Source organism: Callithrix jacchus, chromosome 13, assembly GCF_049354715.1.
Source record: "Callithrix jacchus isolate 240 chromosome 13, calJac240_pri, whole genome shotgun sequence".
NCBI classification, from domain to species: domain Eukaryota; kingdom Metazoa; phylum Chordata; class Mammalia; order Primates; family Cebidae; genus Callithrix; species Callithrix jacchus.
The window spans coordinates 60,210,551-60,229,934 of record NC_133514.1 but is presented as its reverse complement, the minus strand read 5'-3'; the positions used below and the strand labels follow the sequence as shown (position 1 = coordinate 60,229,934).

Sequence of the window (19,384 nt, the reverse complement as noted above, 5' to 3'; positions counted from 1 at the left end):
GACTAAGGATACTTGGGTCTATTAATAAACATTTTTTATTATACTGAAAAATTGTATTATGAAGAGGCATATAAGAATTATCAAATGATGTATTCATAAACTGCTAGCCTACAATGGAATACTGGAATATGACAGACAATTCACAACTGTCTACTTTTCACTACTGTCTCATTTTCTCTATAAAAGGAAGGTTGCTAATGATAAAAATTAATTATAATTAATATAAGTAAATTAAATTACTAAAAATAATAACAGAAAAGGGAAAAAACTTTGTATGAAAAGTACACAAGGGACTGGACATAGTGGTTCATGCCTGTAATTCCAGCACTTTGGGAGGCTGAGGCCAGAGAATCACTTGAGTCCAGGAGTTCAAGACCAGTCTGGGCAACACAGCAAGACCTTATTTCTTAAAAAAAATTAGTCGGATGTGGTAGTATATGCCTATAGTCCTAGCTACTCAAAAGGCTGAGAAAGTAGCATCACTTGAGCCCAGGAGGTCAAGGCTGCACTGAGCCAAGCTTGCATATTGCACTCCAGCCTGGGTGACAGAGACAGATTCTGTCTCAAAATAAATAAATAAAATAAAATTACCTTTAGCATTAATAGTACCGGAATGCAAAACTAGAGTTTGATTTTCAATCTTTGTTAAAATGACAAAATTTCTTGGATTATTGATTTGCTCTTAATAAATGACTATAAAAAGTTTTTCTTTACAAGTTATCTCTCCATAAAACAAAGATGCTATGCCTTAGCAGGATAATTTTCTTTTTTTTTCTTTATTATTATTTTTTTATTGCATTTTAGGTTTTGAGGTACATGTGAAGAACATGCAAGATAGTTGCATGGGTACACACGTGGCAGTCTGATTTGCTGCCTTCCTCCCCTTCACCTATATCTGGCATTTCTCCCCCTGCTATCTATCCCCAACTCCCCACCCCCTGCTGTCCCTCCCCTATTCCCCCCAACAGACCCCAGTGTGTAGTGCTCCTCTCCCTATGTCCATGTGTTTCATTAACATCCGCCTATGAGTGAGAACATGTGGTATTTCATTTTCTGTTCTTGTGTCAGTTTGCTGAGAATGATGTTCTCCAGATTCATCCATGTCCCTATAAAGGACACGAACTCAGCGTTTTTGATTGCTGCATAATATTCCATGGTGTATATGTGCCACACTTTCCCTGTCCAGTCTATCATTGATGGGCATTTGGGTTGGTTCCAGGTCTTTGCTATTGTAAACAGTGCTGCAATAAACATTCCTGTGCATGTGTCCTTATAGTAGAATGATTTATAGTCCTTTGGATATATACCCAGTAATGGGATTGCTGGGTCAAATAGAATTTCTATTTCTAGGTCCTTGAGGAATCGCCACACTGTCTTCCACAATGCTTGAACTAATTTACACTCCCACCAGCAGTGTAAAAGTGTTCCTATTTCTCCACATCCTCTCCAGCATCTGTTGTCTCCAGATTTTTTAATGATCGCCATTCTAACTGGCATGAGATGGTATCTCAATGTGGTTTTGATTTGCATCTCTCTAATGACCAGTGATGATGAGCATTTTTTCATGTTTGTTGGCCTCATGTATGTCGTCTTTTGTAAATTGTCTGTTCATATCCTTTGCCCACTTTTGAATAGGCTTGTTTGGATTTTTTTTTTGTAAATCTGTTTTAGTTCTTTGTAAATTCTGGATATCAGCCCTTTGTCAGATGGGTAAACTGCAAAAATTTTTTCCCATTCTGTTGGTTGCCGATTCACTCTAATGACTGTTTCTTTTGCTGTGCAGAAGTTGTGGAGTTTGACTAGGTCCCATTTGTCTATTTTGTATGGCCATTTTCACGATATTGATTCTTCCTAACCATGAACATGGAATGTTTCTCCATCTGTTTGTGTCCTCTCTTATTTCGTTGAGCAGTGGTTTGTAGTTCTCCTTGAAGAGGTCCTTTACGTTCCTTGTTAATTGCATTCCTAGGTATTTTATTCTCTTTGCAGCAATTGTGAATGGCAGTTTGTTCTTGATTTGGCTCTCTTTAAGTTTGTTATTGGCGTATAGGAATGCTTGTGATTTTTGCACATTGATTTTGTATCCTGAGACTTTGCTGAAGTTGCTTATCAGTTTCAGGAGATTTTGGGCTGAGGTGATGGGGTCTTCTAGATATACTATCATGTCGTCTGCAAATAGAGACAATTTTGTTGCCAATGCTTTTGGTGTTTTGGTCATGAAGTCCTTGCCTACTCCTATGTCCTGAATGGTTTTGCCGAGATTTTCTTCTAGGGTTTTTATGGTGTTAGGTCTTATGTTTAAGTCTTTAATCCATCTGGAGTTAATTTTAGTGTAAGGTGTCAGGAAGGGGTCCAGTTTCTGCTTTCTGCACATGGCTAGCCAGTTTTCCCAACACCATTTATTAAACAGGGAATCCTTTCCCCATTGCTTGTTTTTGTCAGATTTGTCAACGATTGTATGGTTGTAGATATGTTGTGTTGCCTCAGATGCCTCTGTTCTGTTCCATTGGTCTATATCTCTGTTTTGGTACCAGTACCATGCTGTTTTGATTACCGTAGCCCTGTAGTATAGTTTGAAGTTCGACAGTGTGATGCCTCCTGCTGTGTTCTTTTTGCTTAGAATTGACTTGGCTATGCAGGCTCTCTTTTGGTTCCATATGAAGTTTAAGGTAGTTTTTTCCAGTTCTGTGAAGAAGGTCATTGGTAGCTTGATGGGGATAGCGTTGAGTCTGTAAATTACTTTGGGCAGTATGGCCATTTTCACGATATTGATTCTTCCTAACCATGAACATGAAATGTTTCTCCATCTGTTTGTGTCCTCTCTTATTTCATTGAGCAGTAGTTTGTAGTTCTTCTCCTTGAAGAGGTCCTTTACTTTCCTTGTTAATTGTATTCCTAGGTATTTTATTCTCTTTGTAGCAATTGTGAATGGCAGTTCGTTCTTGATTTGGCTCTCTTGAAGTCTGTTATTGGTGTATAGGAATGCTTGTGATTTTTGCACATTGATTTTGTATCCTGAGACTTTGCTGAAGTTGCTTAGCAGTTTCAGGAGTTTTTGAGCTGAGATGATGGGGTCTTCAGGATATACTATCATATTGTCTGCAAATAGAGACAATTTGGCTTCCTCCTTTCCTATTTGAATACCCTTTATTTCTTTTTCTTGCCTGATTGCTCTGGCTAGAACTTCCAGTACTATATTTAATAGAAGTGGTGAGAGAGGGCATCCTTGTCTAGTGCCAGATTTCAAAGGGAATGCTTCCAGTTTTTGCCCATTCAGTATGATATTGGCTGTTGGTTTGTCATAAATAGCTTTTATTATTTTGTGATACGTTCTGTCAATACCGAGTTTATTGAGGGTTTTTAGCATAAAGCGCTGTTGAATTTTGTCAAAGGCCTTCTCTGTATCGATTGAGATAATCATGTGGTTTTTGTTTTTGGTTCTGTTTATGTGGTGAATTACATTTATAGACTTGTGTATGTTGAACCAGCCTCGCATCCCCGGGATGAATCCTACTTGATCATGGTGGATAAGTTTTTTGATGTGCTGTTGCAATCAGCTTGCCAGTATTTTATTGAAGATTTTTGCATCTATCATCATCATAGATATTGGCCTGAAGTTTTCTTTTCTTGTTTAATGTGTGCCAGGTTTTGGTATCAGAATGATGTTGGTCTCATGAAATGATTTGGGAAGGATTCCCTCTTTTTGGATTATTTGGAATACTTTCAGGAGGTATGGTAACAGTTCCTCTTTGTGTGTCTGGTAGAATTCGGCTGTGAACCCATCTGGACCTGGGCTTTTTTTCTGTGGTAGGCTCTTAATTGCTGCCTCAACTTCAGATCTTGTTACTGGTCTATTCATGATTTCGACTTCTTACTGGTTTAGACTTGGGAGGATGCAAGTGTCCAGGAATTTATCAATTTCTTCCAGGTTTACTAGTTTATGTGCATAGAGCTGTTTGTAATATTCTCTGATGATGGCTTGAATTTCTGTGGAATCTGTGGTGATTTCCCCTTTATTGTTTTTTATTGCATCTATTTGGTTATTCTCTCTCTCTCTCTCTCCATTTTTTTTCTGAGTTAGCTGAGATTTAATTTTGGACCAAAAAAAAAAAAAAGAAAGAAAAAGCAATTGAATTGTTTTGCAGCTGGAGACATGGGCAAAGGGGGGTCCCCAGGCAGTAAACTCCCCGCCGGTGGGCTGAGGGCTAGGGCTGAGCATCACGTGGGTCTCCTGTTCCCTGCACTCCCCTACACAGCAGCCTCCCTCCTGGGCTCTGGGGCAGCCTCAGGAGGGGCAGGCTGGAAGGGGCTGTTGCAGCTGTTCACTTGGACAGGACGTCAGAGGACTCAGACACCAGCCTCCCATCGCGGGTCTCAATCTTCTTCACAACCACAGCCTTGGTGGAGCTGGTGCGGTTGATGGAGCTGGAGACCGTGACAGAGCCAACACTGGAGCCCAGGCCGTAGCTGAGGCCGGGACTTGTGAGGCCCCCATAGGCAGAGCTCAGACCACCTGCATAGCCGCTGGTGGTCTTCATGTGGATACTCATGTCCTGCATCCCGGACTCCAGCTGGCTCTCCTTGCCCTCCAGTAGCTTGCGGTAGGTGGCGATCTTGATGTCCAAGGCCAGTTTGACATTCATCAGCTCCTGGTACTCACGCAGCTGCTTTGCCATGTCCTGTGTGGCCCGCTGCAGGGCGGCCTCCAGCTCCTGCTGCTTGGCATGAGCATCCTTGAGTGCCTGCTCCCCGTGATGCTCAGCATCTGTAATGGTGGCCTCCAGGGAAGCCCTCTGGCCTTTGAGGCCCTCGATCTGAGCCTGGAGCCGGCTGATGTTCCGGTTCATCTCGGAGATCTCAGTCTTCGTACACCGCAGGTCATCCCCATGCTTCCCAGCCAGCATCTGCAGCTCCTCATACTTGATCTGGTATACGCTCTCCGCCTCAGCCCGGCTGCGGTTCGCAATCTCCTCGTACTGCGCCTTGACCTCATCGATGGTGCTGTCCATGTCCAGGGAGCGGCTGTTGTCCACGGACAGCACCACAGACGTGTCGGAGATCTGGGATTGCAGCTCCCGGATCTCCTCTTCATACAGCTGCCTGAGTAAGTTGATCTCGTCAGTCAGTCCTTCCAAGTGAGACTCCAGCTCTACCTTGTTCATGTAAGCTTCATCCACATCCTTCTTGATGAGGACAAATTCATTCTCCATCTCTGTATGCTTATTGATCTCTTCCTCATACTTGTTCTTGAAGTCCTCCACCAGCCCCTGCATGTTGCCAAGCTCCGCCTCCAGCTTCAGCTTCTCCTGGCCCAGAGTCTCTAGCTGCCGCCCCAGGTTGTTGATGTAGTTCTCAAACATGTTGTCCATGTTGCTCCTAGCCATTTTCTGCTGCTGCAGGAGGCTCCACTTGGTCTCCAGCATCTTGTTCTGCTGCTCCAGGAACCACACCTTGTCGATGAAGGAAGCAAACTTGTTGAGGGTCTTGATCTGCTCCTTGTCCTGGGTACGCACGGCCTGGATGTTGGGGTCCACATCCACCTTAATGGGGTTCAGCAGGCTCTGGTTGATGGTGATGGCGGTGATGCCTCCCATGCCTATGCCACTGGCCCCAGAATAGCCTGCACCCAGGCCACCCCCGGAAGCCACTGCTGCTCACTCGGGAGAAGCTCAAACGGGCACTGGGCCCACTAGTGAAGGAGCGGCTGCTGAAGGCCCCAGGGCCAGAGGGGGACACCATGTAGGACTTCTGGGTCATCCTGATGGACATGGGAGGCAGGAGTGGAGGCAGTCGGGCTGAGCCAGGGAGAGATTCCAGAAGGAGCGGAGAAGCTGCTTCTTCTCTCTCTTTTTAAATTAATCTGGCTAGTGTTCTGTCCATTTTGTTGATCTTTTCAAAAAACTAGCTCCTGGATTTATTGATTTTTTGAAGGGTTTTTCATGTCTCTATCTCCTTCAGTTCTGCTCTGATCTTAGTTATTTCTTGTCTTCTGCTAGGTTTTGAGTTTTTTTTTATCTTGCTCCTCTAGCTCTTTTAATTTTGATGATAGGGTGTCAATTTTGTATCTCTCCACTCTTCTCATGTGGGCACTTATTGCTATATATTTTCCTCTAGAGACTGCTTTAAATGTGTCCCAGAGATTCTGGTATGTTGTGTCTTCATTCTCATTGGTTTCAAAGAACTTCTTTATTTCTGCCTTCATTTCATTGTTTATCCAGTCAACATTCAAGAGCCAGTTGTTCAGTTTCCATGAAGCTGTGCAGTTCTGGGTTGGTTTCTGAATTCTGAGTTCTAATTTGATTGCACTGTGGTCTGAAAGACTGGTTGTTATAATTTTCGTTCTTTTGTATGTGCTGAGGAGTGATTTACTTTCAATTATGTGGTCAATTTTAGAGTAGGTGTGATGTGGTGCTGAGAAGAATGTATATTCTGTGGATTTGGGGTGGAGAGTTCTGTAAATGTATATCAGGTTTGCTTGTTCCAGGTCTGAGTTCAAGTCCTGGATATCCTTGTTGATTTTCTGTCTGGTTGATCTGTCTATTATTGACAGTGGAGTGTTAAAGTCTCCCACTATTATTGTGTGGGAGTCTAAGTCTCTTTGCGAGTCATTAAGAACTTGCCTTATGTATCTGGGTGCTCCTGTATTGGGTCCATATATATTTAGGATTGTTAGCTCTTATTGTTTTATCGATCCTTTTACCATATGTAATGTCCTTCTTTGTCTATTTTTATCTTTGTTGCTTTAAAGTCTATTTTATCAGAGACTAGAATTGCAACTCCTCCTTTTTTTTTTTTTTTTTTTTTTGCTCTCCCTTTGCTTGGTAAACCTTCCTCCATCCCTTTATTTTGAGACTTTGTGTATCCTTGCATGTGAGATGGGTTTCCTGGATACAGCACACCAATGGGTTTTGGCATTTTATCCAATTTGCCGGCCTGTGTCTTTTGATTGGTGCATTTAGCCCATTTACATTTAGGGTTAATATCATTATATGTGTATTTGATACTGCCATTTTGATGCTAGCTGGCTGTTTTGCCCGTTAGTTGATGCAGATTCTTCATTTTGTTGATGCTCTTTAGCATTTGGTATGTTTTTGGAGTGGCTGGTACTGGTTGTTCCTTTCTATGTGTAGTGCCTCTTTCAGGAGCTCTTGTAACGCAGGCCTGGTGGTGACAAAATCTCTGAGTACTTGCTTGTTTGCAAAGGATTTTATTTTTCCTTCCCTTCTGAAGCTCAGTTTGGCTGGATATGAAATTCTGGGTTGAAAGTTCTTTTCTTTAAGGTTGTTGAATATTGGCCCCCACTCTCTTCTGGCTTGTAAGGTTTCTGCAGAGAGATCTGGTGTGAGTCTGATGGGCTTCCCTTTGTGGGTGACCGACCTTTCTCTCTGGCTGCCCTTAACATTTTCTTCTTCATTTCAACCCTGGTGAATCTGACGATTATGTGCCTTGGGGTTGCTCTTCTTGAGGAATATCTTTGTGGTGTTCTCTGTATTTTTTGGACTTGAATATTGGCCTGCCTTGCTAGGTTAGGGAAATTTTCCTGGATAATATCCTGAAGAGTATTTTAAGGCTTGGATTCATTCTCCTCGTCACATTCAGGTACACCTATCAAACGTAGATTAGGTCTCTTCACATAGTCCCACATTTCTTGGAGACTTTGTTCATTCCTTTTTGCGCTTTTTTCTTTAATCTTGCCTTCTTGTTTTATTTCATTGAGTTGATCTTCGACCTCTGATATCCTTTCTTCTGCTTGGTCAATTCGGCTGTTGAAACTTGTGCATGCTTCGCGAAGTTCTCCTGTTGTGTTTTTCAGCTCCATCAATTCACTCATATTCCTCTCTAAGTTGTCCATTCTTGTTATCATTTCCTCAAATCTTTTTTCAAGGTTCTTAGTTTCTTTGCATTTAGTTAGAACATGCTCTTTTAGCTCACAGAAGTTTCTCATTACCCACCTTCTGAATTCTGATTCTGTCATTTCATCACACTCATTCTCCATCTGCCTTTGTTCCCTTGCTGGTGAGGAGTTGTGATCCCTTTTAGGAGGAGAGGTGTTCTTGTTTTGGGTGTTTTCCTCCTTTTTGCACTGGCTTTTTCCCATCTTTGTGGATTTATCCACCTGTCGTCTATATAGTTGCTGATTTTCAGATTGGGTCTCTGAGTGGACATCCAGGTTGTTGATGGTGAAGTTATTACTGTTTCTTAGTTTTCCTTCTAACAGTCTGGCCCCTCTGCTGTAGGACTGTTGAGGTCCACTCCAGGCCCTGCTTGCCTGGGGATCACCTGCAGCAGCTGCAGAGCAGTAAGGGTTGCTACCAGTTTCTTCTTCTGCTATCTTTGTCCCAGAATGATGCCCACCAAATGTCTGTCTGATCAGTCTTTTGTGAGGTGACTCTTTGGATATACAGGGGTCGGGGAGCTGCTTGAGGAGACAGTCTGTTCTTTATAGGACCTCAAGTGTTGAGCTGTGAGCTCCGTTGTTCATTCAGAGCTGCTAGGCAGGTACAATTAAGTCTGCTGCAGCAGAACTCATAAACTGCCTTTTTTTCACCAGGTGCTCTGTCCTGGGGAGTTAGGGCTTTATTTATAAGTGTCTGTCATGCTGCTGCCTTTTTTTTTTTTTTCAGGTCTGCCCTGACCAGCAAGGAGGCAGCCTAGTCACTGTCTGCCTGCAGAGACTTTGCTGAGCTCTGCCCTGCTGCCATTGAGCTTCCCTGTAGTCCTGTTTATATGGGTGTGGTTAGAACTGCCTTGGCAATGGTGGCCCACCTCTGTAATGGCAGACTCTCTCTGTTATGGCAGGTTGCCTCAGCAACAGCAAGTTGCCTCAGCAATGGCAGACTACCTCTGTAGGGGTGGAGTGCCTCGGTCATGGCGGACGCCCCTCCCCCACCAAGTTGCACCATCCTGGGTTCAGCTATGTTTGCCATGAAACTCTCAACCCTGAGCATTTCCAATTGCCGGGTTTTTTGTTTGTTTTCATGGGAGTGGGACCCGCCAAGCCTGATCACCTGGCTCCCTGCCTCAGAGCCTTTTTTTTAAAGTTGAACTGTTGACTCTCTCCTAGGTGTTCCAGTTGCTTGCTGAAAGGGTGCCAGGATCTGTGTGATTTCCTGTGTGGTGACCCACTGCACCGGCTGAAACAACAGCACTGCCTGCGAATCTCCTGGCCAGCTTAAAAGGGCAATGAGACCAGTGTATTTTGTATGGAGAGCTGCCGCACCACAGAGCCAGCAAAACAGCCGCACCAGCTAAAACAGCCACGCTGGCCAAAACAGCCATGCTGGCGACCTGTAGGGCTCTTCTGCCTAGGAATCTCCTGGTCTGTGGGCAATAAATATCCATCTGGAAATGCGGTGTCCACTCACCCTCTGCACTTTCACTGGGAGCTGCAATCCTGAGCTGCTCCTATAAGGGCCATCTTGGATCTTCCAGCAGGATAATTTTCTATGTTGTCTTTATGCTGTCCTCAATTATTTAAGGAAACCAAACATAATTTTAAAAAGAGCTAAAGATTTCCTTACAATCATGTTACCTCTTATATTTACCTTTGAAATCTTTATCACCTTATTAAATAGGTAAGTATTTAACAGCTCCAAACTTATGATGGTTAAATTTACAATTTTTTGACTTTACAATGGTGTGAAGGTAAAACATGTTTAATATGTTCCTTGACTTACTACCATGGGATTACGTCTGGATAAATCCATTGTAAACTGAAAAAAATGGTAAGTCTGTTGTTTTGCAGTGAACTGTCATCCTATTCAATCAAGTAGAAATGAAAAATTTATCTTCTTAAACGTTTTGACATTTTACAAGTTTTTACATATTGCCTTCCCAAATTCAAATCCTAGATAAAATCTAGTCTCAATTTACTTTGACATTTTCCAGAGGGCTTCTGGAAAATCTTTTTTTTTTTTTTTTGAGACAGAGTTTTGCTGTTGTTGCCCAGGCTGGAGTGCAATGGAGTGATCTCGGCTCACCACAACCTCCACCTCCTGGGTTCAAGTGATTCTCCTGCCTCAGCCTCATGAGTAGCTGGGATTATGGGTGCCTTCCACCATGCCTGGCTATGGAAAATCTTAAAGACTTTGTTCTTTTACATAATAAAGAGAGATCAATTTTTTTAAATTAGGTTTATATGATATGTTGAATTGCATGAAAAGCATTGTCAAGGAAGAAGAAATACTTAGCTTTCCCTAATTATATTCATGTGGGTAAATATTATTAGTGTAACTATTTCAGAAGTTACATAAAATTTCTAGAAGTTTGGCAATGCCCTCACAGTACATGACGTGTCCTAGTAATGTCATCTCTGCTGTTAGACAACTACAATATAATATTATCAGTGGCAACTCGAGTTACTATTTTAGATGTTATATGCCACGAAACAACTGAATTCTCTTGTCAAATTGCATTATTTTTATAATGAACTCTCATCAGATTTTTAACCATGATCATTTTTAATCTTTTGTCATCCACAGACAATGTATTTTATGTCAATTCTTTTCTAAAAGCTCTTACCATCAACTACAGGCCAGAATGCTTTATCTTTAAAAAAAAGAAAAGGAGACTATTTCAGATATCCATGAAGCGGTCGTGTCAGGTACTTTGGGACACAGGCTTCTGATGGCAATGCTTAAATAACTGAAATTATAGCACTGAATTGAGTAAGAGTTTCTAGAGCTCTACTGGAGAAGCTGATGTGTTCTTAAAACTATCATTCCAAGATCACGTAGAACAAGAATTAGTTACGTGGGAGTAAATGAATTGATGAAAAATAATTAGGGCTTTTGTCTGGAACATTTCTTTTTCTTTAATGTTCCATTTTTTGGATTTAAGGAACCTCTTATTCATTTCTCATAAGTTACCTATACTTGTAACAATTTAATAGATTAAATGTTTGCAAACAAAAATGAAAAAATTTTCTTTTCTTTCTGCCTCATTCCTCCAGAATTCATTAACTCTCAATAAGTACTCTTATTTTCATGGAAATATAATTATTTGCATACATTGAATAAGAATTTGCTCTTTTTATAGCAAGGCATGATTGGAAGCATTGGCTGTATAACCAAAGCTTTGACTAGTATGGCATATTTTAAGAATGGTATGCGTCTCTTCCAACATCAGACGTCAAGTGGATTAAAAAAAAGAATAGTGTGCATAGAATCAGATATGATCAGTTTTTTAAAATTTATTTTAGGTTCAGAGGGTACATGTGCAGATTTGTTACCTGGGTAATTTGCATGTTGTTGAGGTTTGCTGTACAAGTGGTCCTATCACCCCAAGTAGTGAGCATAGAACCCAACAGGTAGTTTTTCAACCCTGGCCCCCCTCCCACCCTCCCTCTTCTACCAGACAGTTTTAAAAACTAAGGTTGACTTTATGGAGCCAATGCTTACAAAGTCCTCTTGGAAAACTGTTCTGATTCCTGACTTACAGGGTTCCCAGTCTTCAAGAAAGTAAATAAGGTCACTTCCTAGCAAGTCCAAGAAACTTAGGATAGTTTGGGGATCTCAAGAAGAGAAGCATTCACCCAAATGTATAGGTATTGCCAGAGTCTGATAGGAAGTTCCTGGTTTGGGTTTCTAGCCTCGAGAGGCTTTAAAAAAGTTCAATATACGCTTCTGTACAAAAAATTCCAGCAAAGCAAACTTGAAACTTTTCTGAGTTCAATTACTATTTTTGTTGCACTTATGTAAATTGTTTTCTATTGAAATTTTATGTTTCAATAGAAAATTAGCATTAAATATTGTGAGTTATCATATTCTGGTCCTGTTAATTGCCTTTGAGTTTTTATTATCTACCTATAAACTTGACTGAATCCTGCCATCCTCTACATTTTTATCAAATTCTCAACTTTTCTAGTTTTCTTCAATATCAGGCTCCAAATTAACATTTCCAATTTCTACTCTCACCTTTCTGACTTGGTGCTGTTGAGACCTAAAACCTGATCGCTGAGATCCTTTTTGAAACTCTAGGTTGTCTTGTGGCTGTCCTTTGCCCAAAGCCCTATAAACTGAAGTTGGACGACTTGATATAAATTTCAAAGGACTCATCACTACCGCAGTGTGTGCCATGGAGGAAATTCACCAGAACACCCATATCTTCCATAATCTGCTCTGAGAAGTAACCATGACTGTGACTCTAATGTCTATACTATCACCAAAAACAGTTACCTGTGAACTGAGAAATCTGTCAGGTTGCCACTGCTGTCTTCACTCTATCATCTAACAATGCTTTAAGCCCAGTGTCTAGAAATCATCTCAATTGGCTGAACTATGGACTCAAAAATTGGGTCTGTCGCCTGTTCTCACCATTAATCTTTGTTTCTCTTTATGTTTCCACTCATGCCCAAGACTAGGAGATTGATTTGACAAAATATGGTGCAGTGTGTTTATGTTAGGTCTTTGGTGCTGACTGACATTTGCTCTGATGTATGTTCCTTCCCTTTGCAGATCCTTACCTCATAAGGTCGACCAGTGTCTTCTCTCCACGGCAATAAACCCAGTTCCTCGTTTGTGAAACATCTGGGCAAGTATTAAATGGGAAAAAGGAAAGAATTAGCAGCCTATCAGAATGGTATGAAAATTACTTTAAACTCAAAACATCTGCACAATCAGCAGCTACAGAGAGAAGCATTATCTAAACTTAGGCAGAGCCTCCCGAATTACAGCTTCTATGACACCCCCACTCTGAGGGAGTTTCCTGATTGGAAGAAGACTGATCCTAGAATCAGCAGTGAGAATTTAGCTATCCGTTATCATCACAAGGCCCAATAGAACCTTCCCTACTTTCCCATGGAGTCCAAACTCCACTGCTTCTGTCTGTTAAATTGGTATATAAACCATTAACTCTGCAGCCATAAAAAAGAATGAGAGCATGTTCTTTGCAGGGATGTGGATGGAGCCTGTAAACCGTTATCCCAAGCAAACTAACGCAGGAACAGAAAACCAAATGCTGCGTGTTCTCACTTATAAGTGGGAGCTAAATGATGAGAACACAAGGACACACAGAGGGAACAACACACACTGGGTCCTATTGGAGGGTGAAGAGTGTGAGGAGGGAGAGGATCAGGAAAAATAACTAATAGGTACTGGGCTTAATGCCTGGGTGATGAAATAATCTGTACAACAAACCCTCATGACATACATTTACCTATGTATCAAACCTGCACTTGTACCCCTGAACTTAAAATAAATGTAAAAAAACAAAAACCCTTACCTCTGAGTACTCAGGGAGTTACCCATTATTGGATATTCTCACATGTACATGTAAATAAACCTTGTCCTTTCTTTTGTTAATCTGTCCATTGTTACTTAATTCTCAGGCCTCTGACCTTTGAACCAAAGTGAGTAGAGAAAAAATTTTCCTCTTAGACTGTCTGAGTAGCTATAAAAAGTACCTTAGATTGGATAATTTATAAATAGTGGAAATTTATTTCTCACAGTTCTGGAGGCTGGGAAGTCCAAGAGCAAAGCATCAGCAGCATTTGGTGTCTGGTGAAGACCTGCTCTCTGCTTCATAGATGGTGCCTCTTCCTGGACCCTAACATGGCAGAAGGGCAAAAAGGGGCTCACAAGCTCCCTCAGGTCTCTTTTAAAAGGGCACTAATCCCATTCATGAGGACACAGCCCTTATGACCTAATTACCTCCCAAAGGCCCCACCTCTTGGGAGTTAGATTTCACCATGTGAATTCTGAGTGGCTATATATATTCAGGCCATACACCTACCAACACCAATGATAGAATGCCAGCTTAAATCAGTTCTCCCAACACATGCTGCAGGGCCCTTTCCTGAGTCCTGGGCTACCCCAGGGTCATATGCTCTGGTTTGCCCTGGATAATCCTGCTTTACACCACGAAATTATTCACCACACCCTCTTTTATTCTTATAAGTTTTTCCCTTTGGATGATAAGTTATATTAATTAGGGACTTAACAGATTCTATTTGCAAACAGAACGTGTCCCAAACTTAACTCCTGATGCAGTGAATGGCAACTCCTTCCTTTCAGTCTTTGAGACAAAACCTTTGAAGTTACCCATGCTCTCTTTCTCTCGTGCCTCACTTCCAATTCATACTGGTTCTGTCTTCAACACATTTAGCCTTTGATTTCTCACCACCTGCTCTTTTACTTGGATCTAAGCCACCTTTACTTCATACTGAATTCTCACCATTGCCTCCCATCTCACCTTCCTGCTTCTACCTTCACCCAGGGTGAAAATATAAGTTGAATCATGTCAATCCTATGCACAAAACCCCCTGAAGCTTCCCTTTTATCTCAGAGTAGAACCTAGATCTTTACCATGGCTTACAAAGCCCTGCACGGTGGGACAGTGTCACTCCCCACCCCACACTACATGCCCTTTGCATTTCATTTTCTGCTTCCTTCTTCCATTTTGCTCCAACTCCCTGTGGCCCTCTGTGGTTCCTCACACCAACCAAACGTGCCCCCTGCCCCAGCTTCTATGACACCCCCACTCTGAGGGAGTGCCTCTGCACTCACTGGCCCCTCTGCTTGGAATGTTCTTTCCTCAGATCTCTGTAAGACTTACTTCCTGACATTCTTCAGGTCTCTGATCAGATGCTCAAATCTCATTTTATTTTAAGCATGTCTTCATTTACCACCTTATATAAAATAGGCACACACACACACACACACACACACACACACCCTATTGTAAGTTGGGTTCTCTGAAAGCAGATACTGAGACAGAGTTTGGAATGCAGGATGTTTATGAAGGCTCAGCGCCTGCAAAAGGAAGATACAGGAAAAGCAGAATGGGACAGAAGGAGAAGTTGAATTGAGATACAAGCTTGACGAAACATTGGCCAATTTGGCAGGGAGCCATAGAGCAAATTTTGCCCATCAGAGTTGTCCTGTATTGGGTGGAAATGGCCAGGCCTTTATACCCTTGCTTTGTGTAGCCACTGGATGTGGGTTGCCTTGGGAAGGGTATGACCTAGGGAAAAATAGCAACCTGCAGCTGAGGCTGACTCTGAAGGAACTGACAGCTGGAGTCTGCTGCTGACCACGCCCCACAGCTGGCAACAAGTTCTTCCTTGAAGGGGGGGTCTGAGTGGAGCACCTTTGTGTCTACAATATCCATCCATTCCCGACCCCCACTATGATAATAAAACTTCCTGAGGGCAGAGACTTGTTGTCTAATAAACACTGATATATCACTGGCACTTAGAACACTTCCTGGTTCATAGTAAGTATTGGTTGGTTGAATGAATGAAAAAATGAATAAATAACATCAATTCCTGGATTGGAGATTTATTAAGACTATAAATGCAAGACTGCTTTAAATTTTTTTTATCTCAGTGGTGCCCCTTCAATCTTTCATCATGAAAATGTCTCCATTTTCTCCATGCCTGTTATTGATACAGAACCACAACACAGTAACAATGATGCATCTTGAGTAACTTGAAAAGGAAGCATTCTCAGTGTTCCTTAAGTCAGATTTATTTATTTATTTATTTCCTTAATCTGCTTTCTCAGCTTGAACAGATTTCTTTTTGACAGGCTGTGTGGCAGAATAACAGAGCACTGGACTTGGGGTCTGAAGGTCCAGGGTTTAGTGTCATATCTGTTACTGGATGAGTTGGACCTTGAGCAAGTCACAGTCTTCTTGAATCTCAGTTTCTTCATTTGAAAATAAGAAAGTTGAAAAGAGAATTTCCAGGATTTCTTCCAGCCATTACATATTGTAGTTTTCTTCATTCAGGCCTTTGAACTGTACATTTATGTGATATTTTGCCTGGTTATCTTTAGACAGAGTAAAAAAACCATAGGGCTATTTCAAGAAAGTGGGTAGGTGATATAAACAATGAAGATTTAAAAAAGGAAAAGGGGTTTTGGGAAGGGAAGATGGCGCTATAGGAGCAACTCAGGATTGCAGCTCCCAGTGAAAGCGCAGAGGGTGAGTGGACGCCACATTTCCAGATGGATCTTTATTGCCCACAGACCAGGAGATTCCCAGGTGTAGGAGCCCCACGGGCCACCAGCGCAACTGTTTGGGCCAGTGCGGCTGTTTCGGCTGGCGCTGCAGCACAGTGGCACTTCGTACAAAATACACTTGTCTGGTTGCCCTGTTAAACCAGCAATTTGAGATTTGGGAAGGCAGATTAGCACATTCATCTGATTAAATGGGACTTAAACAGTAAGCCAGGCCAGGAGAGTCCCAGGCGGCAACGTTGTTGCAGCTGGCGCAGTGGGTCACCGCACGGGAAATCACACAGATCCCGGCACCCTTTCAGCAGGTGACTGGAACACCGGAGAGAGAGTCAACCCTTCAACTTAAAAAAAAAAAGGGCTCTGAGGCAGGGAGCCAGGTGATCAGCCTTGGCGGGTCCCACCCCCACAAAAACAAACAAAACAGCAATTAGAAACACTGGGGGTTGAGAGGTTCACGGCAAGCACAGCTCAACCCAGGACAGTGCAGCTCAGTGGGGGAGGGGTGTCCGCCATTACCGAGGCACTCCACCCCTATGAAGGTACTCTGCCATTGCTGACACAGCCTGAGGTTGCTGAGGCAACCCACCATAACAGAGAGAGTCTGCCATTACAGAGGCGGGCCACCATTGCCACAGCAGTTCTAACCACACCCATATAAACAGGACTATAGGGAATTACACACCGTAGCAGGGCAGAGCCCATGGCAGCAGGGTGGAGCCCATGAGAGCAGGGCAGAACCCATTGTAGCAGGGCTGAGCCCAGAGCACCTCAGCATAGCCTCTGCAAGCAGGTAGTGACTAGACTGCCTCCTTGCTGGGCAGGACAGTGCAACAGATACTTGTAAATAAAGCCCTAACTCCCTGGGACAGAGCACCTGGTGAAAAAAAGGGGCTTTATAAGTTCTGCTATAGCAGACTTAAACGTACCTGCCTAGCAGCTCTGAATAAACAACGGAGCTCACAGCTCAGCACTTGAGCTCCTATAAAGTACAGATTGTCTCCTCAAGCAGCTCCCTAACCCCCGTATATACAAAGAGTCACCTCACAAAGGACTGATCAGACTGACATTTGGTAGGCATCATTCTGGGACAAAGATAGCAGAAGAAGAAACTGGTAGCAACCCTTACTGTTCCTCAGCTGCTACAGGTATTCCCCAGGCAAGCAGGACCTGGAGTGGACCTCAGCAGTCCTATAGCAGAGGGGCCAGAGTGTTAGAAGGAAAACTAAGAAACAGAAATACTTCATCATCAACAATATGGACGTCCACTCAGTGACCACTCAGTGGAAAGTCAGCAACTACTCAGACAACAGGTGGATAAATCCACAAAGATGGGAAGAAACCAGTGCAAAAAGGAGGAAAACACCTGAAACTGGAACACCTCACCTCCTACAAGGGACCACAAACCCTCACCAGCAAGGGAACAAAGCTGGACAGAGAATGAGTGTGATGAAATGACAGAATCAGAATTCAGAAGGTGGGTAATGAGAAACTTCTGTGAGATAAAAGAACACGTTCTAACTCAATGCAAAGAAACTAAGAACCTTGAAAAAAGATTTGAGGAAATGATAACAAGAATGGACAACTTAGAGAGGAATATGAGTGAATTGATGGAGCTGAAAAACACAACAGGAGAACTTCGCGAAGCATGCACAAGTTTCAACAGCCGAATTGACCAAGCAGAAGAAAGGATATCAGAGGTCGAAGATCAACTCAATGAAATAAAACAAGAAGGCAAGATTTTAAAAAAAAAAGCGCAAAAAGGAATGAACAAAGTCTCCAAGAAATGTGGGACTATGTAAAGAGACCTAATCTACGTTTGATAGGTGTACCAGAAGGGGACGAAGAGAATGAATTCAAGCTGGAAAATACTCTTCAGGATATTATCCAGGAAAATTTCCCTAACCTAGCAAGGCAGGCCAATATTCAAGTCCAAAAAATACAGAGAACACCACAAAGATATTCCTCAAGAAGAGCAACCCCAAGGCACATAATCGTCAGATTCACCAGGGTTGAAATGAAGGAGAAAATGCTAAGGGCAGCCAGAGAGAAAGGTCGGTCACCTACAAAGGGAAGCCCATCAGACTCACAGCGGATCTCTCTGCAGAAACCTTACAAGCCAGAAGAGAGTGGGGGCCAATATTCAACAACCTTAAAGAAAAGAACTTTCAACCCAGAATTTCATATCCAGCCAAACTGAGCTTCAGAAGGGAAGGAAAAATAAAATCCTTTGCAAACAAGCAAGTACTCAGAGATTTTGTCACCACCAGGCCTGCGTTACAAGAGCTCCTGAAAGAGGCACTACACATAGAAAGGAACAACCAGTACCAGCCACTCCAAAAACATACCAAATGCTAAAGAGCATCAACAAAATGAAGAATCTGCATCAACTAACGGGCAAAACAGCCAGCTAGCATCAAAATGGCAGTATCAAATACACATATAACAATACTAACCCTAAATGTAAATGGGCTAAATGCAGTAATCAAAAGACACAGGCTGGCAAATTGGATAAAATGCCAAAACCCATTGGTGTGCTGTATCCAGGAAACCCATCTCACATGCAAGGATACACAAAGGCTCAAAATAAAGGGATGGAGGAAGATTTACCAAGCAAATGGAGAGCAAAAAAAAGGAGGAGTTGCAATTCTCATCTCTGATAAAATAGACTTTAAAGTAACAAAGATCAAAAGAGACAAAGAAGAACATTACATAATGGTAAAAGGATCAATTGGTGTACCTGAATGTGACGGAGAGAATGAATTCAAGCTGGGAAATACTCTCCAGGACATTATCCAGGAAAATTTTCCTAATTTAGCAAAGCAGGACACTATTCAACCCCAGGCAATACAGAGAACACCACAAAGATATTCCTCAAAAAGACCAACCCCAAGGCACATAATCGTTAGATTCACCAAGATCGAAACGAAGGAGAAAATATTAAGGGCAGCCAGAGAGAAAGATCAAGTTACCCATAAAGGTAAGCCTATTAGGCTTACAGCAGGTCTCTCAATGGAAACCCTACAAGCTAGAAGAGAGTGGGGGCCAATATTCAATATACTTAATCAACAGAAATTTCAGCCCAGAATTTCATATCCTGCCAATTTAAGCTTTACATTTGAAGGAAAAATAAAATCTTTTAGGAACAAGCAAGTACCCAGAGATTTTATTACCACCAGGCCTGCTTTACAAGAACTTCTAAAAGAAGCATTATACACAGAAAGGAACAACCAGTATGACCCTTTCTAAAAATACACCAAAAAGTAAAGAGCATTAACATAAAGAAGAATTTTTAACAATGAAAGGACAAAATAGCCAGTTAATATCAAATGGCAGCAACCCTAAATTTAAATTGACCAAATCTCCCAATCAAAAGATACAGACAAAATCTAATGGTATATCCAAAGATATACATAGACTCAAAATAA

At 42.1% G+C, this 19,384-nt stretch overlaps 1 pseudogene; it reads right to left on the bottom strand.

Annotated features, from left to right (window-relative positions):
* Positions 1-93: 93 nt before the first annotated feature.
* LOC100412766 (keratin, type II cytoskeletal 8 pseudogene) lies at positions 94-5,369 on the bottom strand (annotated as a pseudogene).
* Positions 5,370-19,384: the final 14,015 nt, after the last annotated feature.